This window comes from Fundulus heteroclitus, unplaced genomic scaffold (genome assembly GCF_011125445.2).
Source record: "Fundulus heteroclitus isolate FHET01 unplaced genomic scaffold, MU-UCD_Fhet_4.1 scaffold_239, whole genome shotgun sequence".
NCBI classification, from domain to species: domain Eukaryota; kingdom Metazoa; phylum Chordata; class Actinopteri; order Cyprinodontiformes; family Fundulidae; genus Fundulus; species Fundulus heteroclitus.
The window spans coordinates 87,027-102,089 of NW_023396650.1; the positions used below are offsets into that span (position 1 = coordinate 87,027).

A 15,063-nucleotide genomic window follows, 5' to 3' on the forward strand; every position below is an offset into this window, starting at 1 on the left:
TTCACTCTCTCTCTTTAATGGAGCAAACCAGAGGAGACAGGGGGTGGAGCTGGCGCCTGTGACTTAACGCTGCGGTGGATCTATATATCCAACAATGAAGAAACAAGTGTACTTTGCCAATAAAATCATGGGGTGAGACATAGGAAATACCCAGAACAGGTTGCAAGTTCATTATATGGCCAAGGCAGAGATAGAGCTGGCATGTCGCTAGCTTTCCTTAGGAAAGAAGCCAAAGTTTTCTTCTGATCAGCAATGCAGCGAGCTGGAGCAAGAATTATGAGAGATAATCACAAGCATGCGACAAATGATCAATATAGTAATGTAAAATACCTGGACTCCTTTAAGAGTCGACATTTATCTTGACTCTAAGGTTTTCAGACAGCATGGGGAAACTTGAACAGCCATAAGAAACTCATGTGAGGATCTGATATCATCTACCCACCCACCCTCACACACAACTTCTAAAAATAACCCTAACATAAAACAGTGCCTCAGCACTATTGCTACGGGAATTTGTAAATTTTTATCAAAATAAGAAAATATTTTCCCCCCTGCATGAATGCATCCTTTGCTCTCAAACTACGGTGTTTATATTTGAATGTGAAAGTATGATTAACAACACCTGTCAGGGACCTGATTTATGCAGCTGCACAGTGCACAGCGAGTAACCTATTTAGTGGGAGTTACAGTTTACTGCCTCCTGGCTTCCTTAAGCAGTGTGTGTGTGTGTGTGTGTGTGTGTGTGTGTGTGTGTGTGTGTGTGTGTGTGTTCTTACGCACCTATACAACAGTGGACCTTGGCGTGGTTACACAGTCACAAAGAGGGGACTACAAAGCAAACAGGGGACATTTTTCAGGTCCCCTGTTTGACATGCTTTAAATCAGGTCCAAATCATCTCTAAATCCCTTTTGGACATTTTTTAAATTTTTGCAAAGAGTGGACCTGAAAGTGTGTGAGTGTTAATGACTATACTCAGCAGTGCCTCTGCTGGATAAGGCATAGTTTAACAGCTTATTCACACATGTCGTTTACACACACACACCATTATAATATGAATGGGTTGTGGCCCAAAGGAGTCTTGTAGACTGTAGAGGGTCAATTATGCAAATTACTTAAGAAGGAAGTCTCTTGAAACATAGTTTGATCTTTTTTTTTTCTTTTCTTGTGTTTTAGCTAAACTTTGTATTAAAATAAAGCATTCAAAATCAGAAAAGTAAAATTGATTTTGATTCTAAAAATGTCAACAACAAGAAATAGAAACACGACGAGGATAGAATCAGAGATAAAATATTCAGTGAATACCTTTTGTATTAAATAATTATTCAAGAATAATGGCACATCTGACTTTGGCCACAGCTTTAAACCTGCATTTAGAAATGCACATTTTAAATATTGATTCCAATTCCAAAAACAGAGATCACCTTGTCCTGTGTGGAATAATAGAAGTCCACTGTTTGCTGGTACACAATGACACAAGTTCCCTTTTAGATAGCATGGGGTGATACTGACTCTACCAATTGTGTGAAAATAAAAAGAAGCTAACCTACCCCTATAAAACACTATACTTTATTTGCGAAAAGGCATTTTTTACACAATATAAAGGCTGAGTTTTAGTAAATGAGGATTAAGTAAGATACTTTGTTACTTTTTATTATTACAAGTATTTGGCATCTGTCTTTACAGCTTTAAACATGTTTAGTCCTACAGTACTAAAATGACAAGTTTTCACAAGGACTTGATGTCAATATTTTTTTTAATTGTATTTGTGTACTTTGGTATACATGTAGGTTTTTTGGGTTCCTAGCATCGATGCTCAAAATGTCCAGTATAATTCTCAGTACTTTTGGAGCCTGTTTCTCTTTGCTGTTATCTTGTTGTACATACAGTATTTTACAGCTTTCCAGTCTCTGTCATTATCCCTTAGAATCTGATTTTCATCTATGCATCTCTGACAGTGCACTTTTCCAGGCATCTTCATTTCTTTCAGGAAGTCTTTGAAATGGCTTTCAACAATGTCTCCCTCAGTCTTTGACCAGGGCCTTCTGGATTTTCCTGTAAACAAATCATTAAAGTTACTAAAGGTATGGATAAATGAAAGTGACATATTATGTCAACAAATGTAACGAGATTACATATGTACATTTTTCTTTAGTCAATGATTTAACATACCTTTTTTAATTGATTGCAATGAGGATTTATTAATGCCACCCATTTTGTTTTTAGAAATGGCTGCCCCTTCTTCAGGAGGTTCTTCCTCTGAGTGTACTGGAATAACAAATATGGCAATATTTATAATTGACTGAAGTGGTTTGATTTTTATTTAACCAGGATATGGTTCCATTGAGACAACATTTTTCCAATAGTCCTGGCCAAGAGGCATCAATAATTATATACAGAAAAAGTTATATTGTTGAAAGAAAACAACAAACTATAAAAACAGGTACATTTTATTTAAATTAGCCTCAAAACCTTGTTGCTTTGAACTAAGAAAGGTTCAGTTAATTTTAATGAAGGAAGTTCTATTAGGAGTGTGCTGAATGATCAAGAGTCTTCTTGCCCAACTCAGTCTGGGCAAGGGACAGAAAAAAGCAGCAAACTGTGAATGAAAATTATACTAGTCGGAATTTCTCAGTGCAATTGGAGTACAGATATAGGATGGCAGAAGTACAAGAAATGCTTTGTAAATGAATGTTATCCAGTGGGAATTACTACCACCAGACAAATCAGGCCATCTTCACGCTGAATATAAATCACAAAGGGGTATTGTCATTTTTTCAGTTTGTGTTGAACCTTAGAGAAGAGAGATAAAGGGACTCTAGCATCCTAAGACATTGAGATCTACAAAAGATCTCCATAGTCCAACACAGACATACAAATTACAGTAAAAACTTCCTGTTTATCCACACTAAAAATTATTTCTAGGGGCTCGGCTACCAAGTCAGCTGACATTAAATACAAAGACTCTATTAAATGACATCCCTTAGATTTTCTATTTTCCAAAAATTTGAGTGCTTCAAGTACATCAACAGCAGGGAAAGGTGCCAAATTTTAATCCTCACCAAACAAAACTGGATAGGTTTTCTTTTGTTATGATGCAGCAGAAACAGTCCATTTGGAATAAAATAAAAATCCAAATTGTATAAAATGCCTGTGAAAGAAGCAGAAGGGGTCCTATATCACCCAACAGTTAAGATAAGATAAGATAAGATAAGCTTTATTGATCTCACAATGGATAATTATTTTTGTCACTAAAGGAGCTGCTCAGCTCCTCTACAGTCTGGTGCAGGGGGTGGAAGGTGTTGTCCATGATGGACGTGAGGTTGGACAACACCCTCCTCTCAGCCACTTCCTCCACAGAGTCCAGAGCGCAGCCCAGGACAGAAGTGGCCTTCCTCACCAGCTTATTCAGCCTCATTCTGTCCCGCTCTGTGCTGCCAGGAGCCCAGCAGACGACAGTGTAGAGAAGAGCTGAGGCCACCACAGAGTCATAGAAAGTTTTTAGCAGGGGCCTGCTCACACCTAAGGACCTCAGGCTCCTCAGGAGGTAGAGGCGGCTCTGGCCCTTCTTGTATAGAGCGTCGTTGTTATGAGTCCAGCCCAGTTTATTGTTGACGTGAACACCCAGGTATTTGAAACTCTCCACAGTTTCTATGTCCTGCCCCTGAATGTTCACAGGTGAGTGAGGTGGGGGTCTTCTCCTGAAGTTGATTACCATCTCCTTGGTTTTGCTGGTGTTTAGACACAGATGGTTCTTCTCCCACCAGTCCACAAAGTCCCTGATTACCGACCGGTCTTCAGCAGCCTGGGGGGTGGGATGCCGTCCGGTCCAGAGGCTTTCCTCTGTTTCAGCCTCGTCAGCTGACAACTCACCTGCATTGGCGCGATTGTGAGGGGGGAGGCAGGCAGGGCCGAAGGTGTGGATGGGTCGGTCGTTGATAAGAATGGCGGTGGGGGGGTGGTAGATCTCTGGAGGGCTGGTGGTTGGAGACGTGTGGGGAGTTGATGGCAGGAAGGGGGCCAGTGTGGGGGGAGTCAAACCGGGTGAAGAATGTGTTCAACTCATCAGGTAGACGAGGTTGTGATCTGAGCGTCCCAGTGGGGAGAGGGGGGCGGAGGTGTAGGTGTTTTTAACATTGGTATAAAAAAGGTCCAGGGTTTTATTGTCCCTTGTTGTACACGTCACGTACTGGGTGAGCGTGCAGAGGGTGGAACGGAGGGAGGCATGGTTGAGGGAGTTATGCAACATTAATGTAAAAAAGTTTGGAAATTTCTATATAATAAGATTATTGATAAAGGATCATGAAAGTATCAACTCTTGACAATTTTTTTGAATATATTATTACATGCAGTGGAAAATATTAGACATATAACATACCGTTTTGAACTGATGGCAATGAGGGTTTCTTTGTGCCACAAATTTTCTTTGTTAAAGTAGATGCGTTTTCTTCAGAATGTGCTTCCTCCAAGTGTCCTTAAAAAACAGAGGGGAAAAATATTGTGGTTGAAAGTGATTTATTTTCTAACATTCCTCACTACATGCAATGAAATTTTTTGAGTGATATCATTCATACTCATGTTAACTGATGGCAGTGATGATTTCTAGCCAACAATTTTTTTGTTGAATTGGATGCATTTTCTTCAGAATTTGGTCGCGCTGAAATAACACAGACAGCAATTTTTATAGTTGAATAAAGTAATTTACATTGTTAGTGTTATACACTGCATGCAACCTAAGATCTTGCCTTCTTGACATGTGGTAGTACTCTGCACAGACTGGACATCTACATCTGAGTCGCAATACTCCTCTTGAGCTGCAACATGTTTATAAATACTCATCCCTCAGGTTAGTGCCAGTCATTTCTTGGTGAATACTGAGTATACTCTCTAAGTTATCCATCTCATCTGTTGTTTGTGTACTGGTATGTGATGAACAGAGTATGTCCTGTGAAAACATTGGAAGAATTCATAAATATTAGGGAGGCTGGTATTTAACAGGTTCTTGCAATATCTCTCACATTTCTCTCCATGTATCACTGACTTACTGTTAAATAAGTGTTATTAATAGGTGGCAAATAGGTCCTAATAATTTATATTATATATATATATATACTGTATGCATTTAAATCAGAATGTGTAGTTATAAATATATTTTTCCACATGGTAATCCAAAGTATCTGATAATTTTATTTTTATGCATCCATAAAGATTTGTATTTAAAAAGTAATTTGACAAGCTACAAACAATTTGATAAGTTCCAATTTTTTTCACACAATTTACAATTTTTGTGTTCTCTAATTACAGATATGAGTTAAAATTCTGCTGTGTGTCTATCCAAATGCCCTTATTGAGTAGGTACACTTTAGCCAAAACAGAAGTGCATCAGTGGTTACCATGATACATTCTGCTCAAATAGTGCAGTCAGTAAGGAAGAAGATAGGAAAAGGAGCCTGAATACTTTGTGGCTAGTCTAGCCTAGGAACCTAGGTTCCTAGGCTTGACTAGTCTGCCAGTCTGTCGCAGGGCAACACAAAGACAAACAGGACCAACCATTCTCGCACACACTCACACCTAAGGAGAATTTAGAGGAGCCAATTAACCTAACTGTCATGTTTTTGGACTGTGGGAGGAAGCCAGAGTACCCGGAAGGAACCCACGCATGCACATGCAAACTCCATGCAGAAAGACCCAGGGTTGGATTTGAACCCAGAACCTTCTTGCTGCAAGGCAACAGTGCTAATCTCAGCACCACTGTGCAGCCCAGATTTTATACAAGATTATACAAAAATCATTTATACAGACACAAATTCCTATCTATAAACACATAAAGATAAAATTCTCACATAGTTTGGTTCACAATGTGGAAAAACTGCAACTACATATTTAAATTTAGAAAGCACAAAATATGAGTGAACTTTGGTCCCTAAGAGTCATATTCAATAAACATGAGCAATTTATACATTACAGTCAAATCTCTGCCAATGATAAGTATTGTCATACAGTAAATAGACGTAATTGTACACACCACTACTTGTGACTTGAAAAAACTTACTGTATGTGTATCTTGTCCTTGGTTTTTTACTTCATGGTGTTGTTCTGTTTGTTCTCCTGGAACATTTTTCTGCTCTGACTGGATCTGGAATGAAAAACACACATTATCCATAGTATTGCAGCAAACAAGAAAAGCACAGCAAAACATTTTATATAAAACCATGCATGAATGCATCCTTACCATTTCACCAATGCATAATTCCTCTGGAATGTGACTCAGGTGAGTGTCAGTCATTTCTGGGTAAACACAGATAACACTCTGTGAGATGTCTGTGAGATCTTTTCTGGTAGTTGTGGACTGCTATGCGATGAATGGAGTTGGTCCTGTAAAAACATTGGTAGAAATCAAAGTACATACTATTTACCAAATACCATTTAGGCCCCTGACTGCTTTGTGTAATTATCAGTTGTATTTTCTGTGAAAAAATACCCTGTAAATATCAAGTCTGCTATATATTATGTGATGTTACTTTAAAATGTGTTTATTTTTTATTTACAGTAATTTCACCATGGTAACACATTGTGACAACAAAGTTTTCTTGATTCAGGATTCCTGACATGCTGTGTTTAAAGACATTTTTAAAATCTAGCATTTTAAATATTTTAGTTCATTACAGGTTTCTACTTAGAACATTGATACCACATCTCTGTGTTGAAGGGGGTGGTCACAGTTCTGTAGCAGCACAGCCATTAATCACATTTGCATCAGAACAACAGGCCTGCAAACATGTTTGCACCTCACCCCTCCCCCTTCCCATTCCAGCATGCTTTCAGCTCGAAACAGAAAATAAGTATTGGCACAATGGAAGTATACCATTGTAAGTTTCTGTAAAACAAAAATTTACAAACTAAAGATAAAAACCCCTGGATGGAAAAAAACGTTTATGGTCTAATGTATATAATTAACAAATTGCAAAATTATGTTTCCTGACACTCCTAAAAAATTCAGGTGAAAACTAATATTAAATAGGTCCTCTGGATGCATTTGTCTTATTGAAATGTTTTATCTCTTTTCCAAGACACTTCTTACGTCTGTGGGGTTATTGATAAACCCAGCCTTGTAAGCAGTGGCTTTGATTTCAACAAAGTTTCAACAAAGAAGAACCCATCCAGAGGACCTAATCCTTGTAATTTTACTCACAAATGAAGGTACACAAATACTGGAAATCCTATAAAGCATTAACTTACATTTTTCCACAGTGTTATCCAAAATGTCAGAGGATTTTATCTTTCTACATATATACAGACCTGTACTACCATGACAAACTATGTCTTTAGAACATTTTGGGCAAAACCTTACATGGCAATATATCACATACTGTAATACTAAGCTGGTGTACAAGGGCTGAATTGAAATGTTATACCTGTATAACACAGAAAACTCCAGAGAGTCTGATATACTAATTTAACAAACATACCTTTCTCCTGTTGATGAATCTTTTGTAAAATGTGTCTTTATCCCTCCCAGAAGAAGTGAAATGCAAAGCTTCTGTTTCTGGACAAACCCTTTATGTCTCATTTTTCTCTGAAATATTTAGGAACAATCACATGGCAAGTGGTTAACTAGGGAGAGTTTGTAAAAGATAACAAAGCGATGTACATATGATAAAAACATTCATTAGAAGTTAGTTAAAATGTGAACCTTACCTTGTTGTGGTTTGACAGATGTAGATAAAAAGTTTCAAAAGTAACCTAGGTAAATTTGCCTACCTATTGGAAGGCAAGATGTATACATAATAAGATTAAAATGGCTGCAAAAGGAGAAAAAAACTCTCAATTGTGACTTTTGTCGCAACTGTTTCACAAGCCTCAAAAGAAGAAATTCGTCTTCTGCCCTGAATATATACCCACAATCCTGACAACTTGCCTGGACAAGGATTGGTTTTTAGAAATGTGATGTGGATGACCATGACTGGGAACCTGAAACAGAGGGCTCCAATTATGAGGAGTTATAAGTTAATATCTAATATATTGTAGTACATAACATTTAAATTTTTTAATCGAATATCTCTAAAATTTCAAATCCTAAAAAAAACCCTAGAAAAACAGAAATTCCAAACCCATTATTACCAAACTGTTAGTGAATCTGCTTGTCTGGATTGGTTTCTAAAGCTTTAGTCTTGTAAATGTTTCTTCTTTGGGATGGATGTATGGATTGGAATGAAAACACCCAGCACATTTCCCCTGTGTTTGGACGTAAAGAGTTGTCTTTTAATTCAGGAATGGTCCTTCGGCACATCAACATTAACATGCCGATTAAAGTACCCTACCTAAAGGTTGCTATTGTTCAGCTGGAGTACTGTGACGGAGGTTGTGGTCACCTGTACCAGAGTGTGAATTGCTTAGAAACTGACTTGATTTTAGACTCTATGCATTGAAAGCTCAAGTCTTAAGCCTCTTCCAAACCTTTTGTTTGGAGTTTTAAACAGTTTTGGTCTATATCGCAGGTACTGACAAGCAAATCTAAACTTATATTCTTATTTTGTAGAGGACCTTGAAAATGTGGCAAATCTTTGCTCATTAGCTCAACAGAAGTTTATCATTTCTGAAAGTTGCTTGAGAACCTGTTTGCAATTTGGTGTTGTGTTTAGGAGCCAGCATAGTGACAATGAAGCAGGTTAGGGGTACTGTTGGCTGTTAAAAGTGTCTGTAAGAACACAGAGGCAACTTGATGGTCGCGGCTGCCACCATGCTCAGTGGGGTGTTACCCAAAAACTGCCATGAACCTTTTCTGGCATATAAATATCTCCATTTATAAGATGAAGACATATTTTATTCTGTAGCACAGCTATTTGATAACTTGCCATCCAAAAACTTTGGAGCACCAAGCAACAGGCCTTGATAAAGGCATAAATCAAAGTATGGCAGCTACTCCTTAAAGGATATTAGGATAGGATAATATAATAATATGGTCATGACTTCAACAACACATCTAGCACACTTTGAGCATTGCCTGCCATGAAAACAAGTTTAATTAAAATTGCCTATTTTCTAGACATCTACAATGAAGCTTGCTGTGGTGGCTAGGAAGCCAAAGAGTACTTTTATGATGCTGTGGGCTTGCTCTATTTTGGACCACCTGAAGAGTCCCCGCTTCATTCTGGAGATCAAGCTGTAGATTCAGGTTCAAACTGGGTAAGGTTAAACACCCATTCCTCCCACATAATCTTTTAGCATTTCTTTGTAATAGGGCGTAGGCGTCATGACGTAATGGCGTACCGTGCACGTGACCTCACCATCTCAAGAGCAACGCCCCTTGCCCGCTTTGGTAGGACAAACAGGTAGAGAGCGCCCGTAGCCACCAGCCATTACACGCGCAACAGAAACAGCGATATGGACCGACTTTGCAGCCGTTAACTTCGTAAGACGATGTCCCAGGCGCACGGTTTACTGGTCTGAACTGTCGAAGAACACACCAACCTTCAGCTCAAACTTTTGCTTGAGTGTCGAGGGCCGTAAAAGACTGGAAAACGGGCCGAGTTGATCGAACGGTAAGTCGTTGTTGTTTTTTTCCTGCTATGCGTTCATGGTGGCGTCTGCCGTTTTTTTTCTGTTTGTAATCACCGTCCAGGAATCGGTATGTGTTGCCAATAGGTAGCTACAAAACAACTGTTTACATCTCAGAATCTTTCCCTTAAGAAATTCCAGCTGTACCTCTTCCAGCTGAAATGATGGACAAAACAAACAATCATGGTCAATTTAGGGACCTAAACCAATATCGCGAGGCAGGATAGACACGCAGACATGACAAAGTGTAACAAAGGATGGCTCATTTCGTCGTGAGCTGTTCGACGTATGATAAGATTTAACCTTCAATAAAACACCAAAAAACTCTACTGTTCACTACTTGATGTTGCTGGAATTGGGTCAGGATGTTCTTCGGTTGGGCCCTTCCTCCAACAAAATGCTTGCTACATATGTACGTCAATTTGGTAACTTTTTCCGGGTTGAACTGTTGTGTAGGGCCGACCGCACCGGTGTACCCATCGCACACATTTCTCCTTGCAGTCTTGAATTTCGGGAAATTAATGGAGAAAACATCCTTCATATGCGGGCCGATCAGCGTACCTCGAGTCGCTGTTGCACGTTCCATAGCAACATGTTAAAAAACCATGGTCTTAGACTTTGGAAAAAGCAGTCGTTTTATCCGAGTAAAACCAAGGGTAACGCAACAGCTCTTTTACAGCGGAAACAGCAGAGGACACATCAAGCTTGCCCTACCGCTTACCACGTGATATGACGTCTCGTGATGTCACCTTCTAAAAATAGCATTACTTTGCGTGGCCGCCATGTAGATTGCCTCCTTTACGCTACTCAGACTGCCTGGCTATGACTACCGCGTACTGTACTCCTTTGCTGTATTGTGGGGTGTAAACAGCGCAACACATGATCGCCATGGGAAAAAACATAGAAAATTGGGTTAACTTTCCACCGCTTTCCTGCCTGGAGGCGCAACCACGGAGTCGTCAGCTCGCTTGGATCGTGGCTTTAAGACGACCTGAACATAACTTTCCACAGTATCCCCAATGTCAATGAGAGTGTGTTCCCTGCATTTTCATTCTGGTAAGTTAAAGATGCACGGTTTATTTATAGCCTACATTGTTTCTTTCCCTTCAACCGCGACACCACATACATGCACATAATACTAAAACGGCAAGCGGGAAAAGGGCTCAAATATATGAGAAACCCGGAGGGTTTAGGGAGGGTTGGCAGTTAACGTTACTAACTACACCTTTGAAACACATAGCAGCTAGTTAAAAGTACATTACATGCGTGAGTGGTTGTTAGCACTAAGGGTTAGCAGTTACTAAAACTAGCAGGTGCCAGAGCCTGTCAGAGCACAGCTTACTTTTGTACGAGTTAACTGTGTTCCCACTGTTTGCTGGCTTTATGATCTGCAGCTCCTGAACCATCCATTCGTGAACTGCACCATGAGACTCCAAGGTACTTGTAGCTTGCGGAACTGTTCTGAAGTATAGGCGCTCACACCACAAACAAGGTCAAAATTCCAGTCCCTGGCTTCTCTATTTAATGTGTCCCGGTAAATTCCAGATCCTTTTCAGGATTTAAACATCTTTTTTTTAATCTATTCTTTCTCAACTCTACTTTCTACGTCTCTTCGTTTAACGTTGTCAGAGTTATGTTAACGTTCGCGTAGCCATCAACATGGCCGCCACGTGCCACAATGCAATGCGAACCCAAGCCCTATAGATATGAGAAGTGCTGTCATTCACTGCTTGACTGCTACTCTTGCTAGGGGTGGAGCAGCTGATATAATTATCTCCACCCACAGAAAGATTCACTATTGAACTTTTTGACAAAAATTTAAAAAAGGAGGCAATCTTGTTTCAGGCTTTGGAAATCAATCCCAATAATGTTCATTTTATGCTCTTCCTGGTAGCTCAATATTTTCAAATTTGATTTAAATTCTTCCTTAAGAGAAAACATGTTTCATTATGTACCGGTGAACAATATTTCTGTACTTGCAGATTGATGAAAAATACATTGTAAAACTGATTTTTTTATATTAATAAAATACTATACAATGAATCGTGTGGCTGACCATTTTATTCAAAATATTTATTTAGTATCAAAACTACTTTTTGGCTCGGGTTATGTTTTTTCGCTGTAAAAATAACAGGTCATATAGAATAGTTATATGAATTAGAGATTTTGGCTGGATTGTGGGCATGTGACTATCGCTGTAGACCCATTTAAATGGGGACTTATATCATTATGTGCCAGCCAACAGTGGACTCCTGTCATTTAATGCCATACAAGAGGAGACTGTCTATTCTGTAGGCCTAAAGGAAATTTTAATGACAGCTTGACAGTACAGTAATGCCTCATATATTTATTTGGGTAGCACTTTATTTGAACCTTAATACTAGTAATAGAAATATACTACAGCTGTGGTGTGAAGAGAGTGCTTTATTGAATGAAATTTCTTATGTTATTTTGTCTTCACTTTTTTCATTCATGCTATAGTTTGAATGGCAAATAAAACTTCTTACTGAAAGGATACCTACTCAACTCTTTCCTGAAATTACTATATAAATAAATCACTTTATAAATCAGTACCTTAAACATGCCAAATACCCTCAAAGAAAGTGTTATGGCAATGTGGTTAAAAATAGTAAAGAGGATCTATTCAAAATGTTTACATCACCATCCACACATCACAAATGGCAACTTGAAAGCTGGGACTTATAATTATTATGCAAACCCTTTTTTTGGCAGTAAAACTAAAGTATTATTGGCTGGATTTGGCATGTGACTGTCGCTGTAGACCATTTAAAAGGGGACTTATATCATTAGGTGCCAACCAACAGTGGACTCGTTATTTAATGCTATACAAGAGGAGACTGTCTAAAACTCTAGGCTAAAGGAAATTTTAATGACAGCTTGAAGCACATTAATGCCTATATATTTATTGGGGGTTAGCACTTTATTGAACCTTAATACTAGTAACAGAATATACTACACTTGAGCCTATACATTATTATAGACATATATTATCAAGTGTGTGTGAGAGAGTGATTTATGAATGAAATTTCTTATGTTATTGTCTTCACTTTTTCATTCATGCTATAGTTTGAATGGCAAATAAACTTCTTACTGAAAGGATACCTACTTAACTATTTCCTGAAATTACTAATAAAAAATCACTTTAAAATCAGTACCTTAAACATGCCCAAATACCCTCAAGAAAAGTGTTATGGCAATGTGGTTAAAAATAGTAAAGAGGATCTATTCAAAATGTTTACATCACCATTCCCACATACAAATGGCAAATGAAAGCTGGGACTTTATATTTTACTGCAAAAAACGTGGGTTTGTTAATCAATTATAAGTATTATTGGCTGGAGTTTGACATGCGACTGTCGCTGTAGACCATTTAAAAGGGGACTTATATCATTATGTGCCAACCAACAGTGGACTCCTGTCATTTAAAGCCATACAAGAGGAGGACTGTCTAAACTCTAGGCCTAAAGGAAAATTTAATGACAGCTTTGACAGCACATTAATGCCTCATATATTTATTTGGTGTAGCACTTTATTTGAACCTTAATACTAGTAAAAACAGAATATACTACCCTGGCTATAAATGTTTTTATAGACATATATTATGACGTTGTGTGTGAAGAGGAGTGCTTTATTGAATGAAATTTCTTATGTATTGTCTTCACTTTTTCATTCATGCTATAGTTTGAATGGCAAATAAACTTCTTACTGAAAGGATACCTACTAACTATTTCCTGAAATTAATATCAATAAATTACTTTAAAATCAGTACCTTAAACGTGTCCAAATACCCTCAAAAAAGTATTTATGGCTATGTGGTTAAAAATAGTTAAAGCGGATCGATTCAAAATGGTTACATCACCATTCCACACATACAAATGGCCAATGAAAGCTGGGACTTTACATTTTACTGCCAAAAACGGTTTTTTGTGTAATAATATAAGTATTATTGGCTGGATTTTTTGCATGTGACTGTCGCTGTGTAGACCATTTAAAAGGGACTTATATCATTATGTGCCAGCCAACAGTGGACTCCTGTCATTAATACCATACAGAGAGACTGTCTATTCTGTAGGCCTAAATGAAATTTTAATGACAGCTTGACAGTACTTAATGCCTCATATATTTATTTGGTGGTAGCACTTTATTTGAACCTTAATACTAGTAACAGAATATACTACACTTGAGCCTATACATTTATTATAGACATATTATCAAGTGTGTGTGAAGAGTGTGCTTTATTGAATGACATTTCTTATGTTATGGTTTCACTTTTTTCATTCATGCATAGTTTGAATGAACAAATAAACTTCTTACTGAAAGGATTAACTACTTAACTATTTCTGAAAATTATATATCAATAAATCACTTTAAAATCAGTACCTTAAACATGTCCAAATACCCTCAAAAAGGTTATGGCAATTGTGGTTTAAAAATAGTAAAGAGGATCTATTCAAAATGTTTACATCATCATTCCACACATACAAATGGCAAATGAAAGCTGGGACGTTATATTTTACTGCCAAAAAACGGGTGTGCTAATAATTATAAATATTTAGTGGATGGATTTTTGAAGTGAATGCGCTGAGACATTTAAAAGGGGGACTTATATCATTATGTGCCAGCAACAGTGGAATCCTGTCATTTACTGCAATACAAGAGGAGGACTGTCTAAACTCTAGGCTCTAAAAGGACATTTTAAAGACAGCTTGACAGTACATTAATGCCTCATATCTTTATTTGGTGGCACTTTATGTTAACCTTAATAAAACTAGTAACAGAATATACTACAGCTGAGCCTTTGAAGTTATTACAGACATCTATTGACAACTTGTGTTATAACACGAGTGCTTTATTGAGATATTTAAAACAAAAGTTATTGTTTCACCTTTTTCCTCCATGCGATAGTTTGAATGATACATTATATTTATAGACAAAAAGATAACTATTTTCGACTGATGACATCATGAATTACTTTTAAAATTAGTACCCTAAAATACTGTCCAAATACTTAAGAAAGTATTATAGTCCTTGCTTAAAATTAAAATAAGCACACTGGTTTTATAAATTGTGTATATATTTGAAAGACATTATTTGTTGGTAATACGGCAGCCCTTGATATCAATGCAAATTATTCTGAATACAGTTTAAGCTTTATTATTTGAAGTTAGTGATAGTGGGTTTTTTTATAACATGCTTGGATCACAGAGAAAGGTAATATTCAATAGAAGAACTGGTGCACAGACAGATCCACTGCATCTACAACAGAGGCCCCCTCTTGGATAAGTAGAGTGTCGTTTAAGAATCTAAGTCACCTCTGTGCAATTTCTCTAAAAAGTAAAAAAAATAAATTTGGAGGTAATATAGTGTTGAAAAGATCTTACAAGAAAATTTTGTATGATATTTATTTTACAATTAAATAACTGAAAACACATGTCCCCACTTGACAGTTACACTCGACAGTGCACTGTTTGCTAGATAGACGTGTA

General features: G+C 37.6%; 2 long non-coding RNA genes across 3 annotated transcripts; both read right to left on the minus strand.

Annotated features, from left to right (window-relative positions):
- Positions 1-1,818: 1,818 nt before the first annotated feature.
- Positions 1,819-4,463, minus strand: LOC118559148. Its single transcript, XR_004928691.1, has 3 exons — positions 4,377-4,463; positions 2,171-2,266; positions 1,819-2,053 (listed from the first exon to the last, which is right to left on the minus strand). It is a non-coding gene; the product is annotated as an uncharacterized LOC118559148 (long non-coding RNA).
- Positions 4,464-4,602: 139 nt separating this feature from the next.
- Positions 4,603-6,515, minus strand: LOC118559143. Of its 2 annotated transcripts, none has more exons than XR_004928686.1 (3): positions 6,231-6,513; positions 6,051-6,134; positions 4,603-4,655 (listed from the first exon to the last, which is right to left on the minus strand). It is a non-coding gene; the product is annotated as an uncharacterized LOC118559143 (long non-coding RNA). The 2 variants fall into 2 exon arrangements; XR_004928687.1 differs by lacking the exon at positions 4,603-4,655 and adding an exon at positions 4,801-4,943 and having other exon boundaries at positions 6,231-6,515.
- Between the last annotated feature and the right edge of the window lie 8,548 nt (positions 6,516-15,063).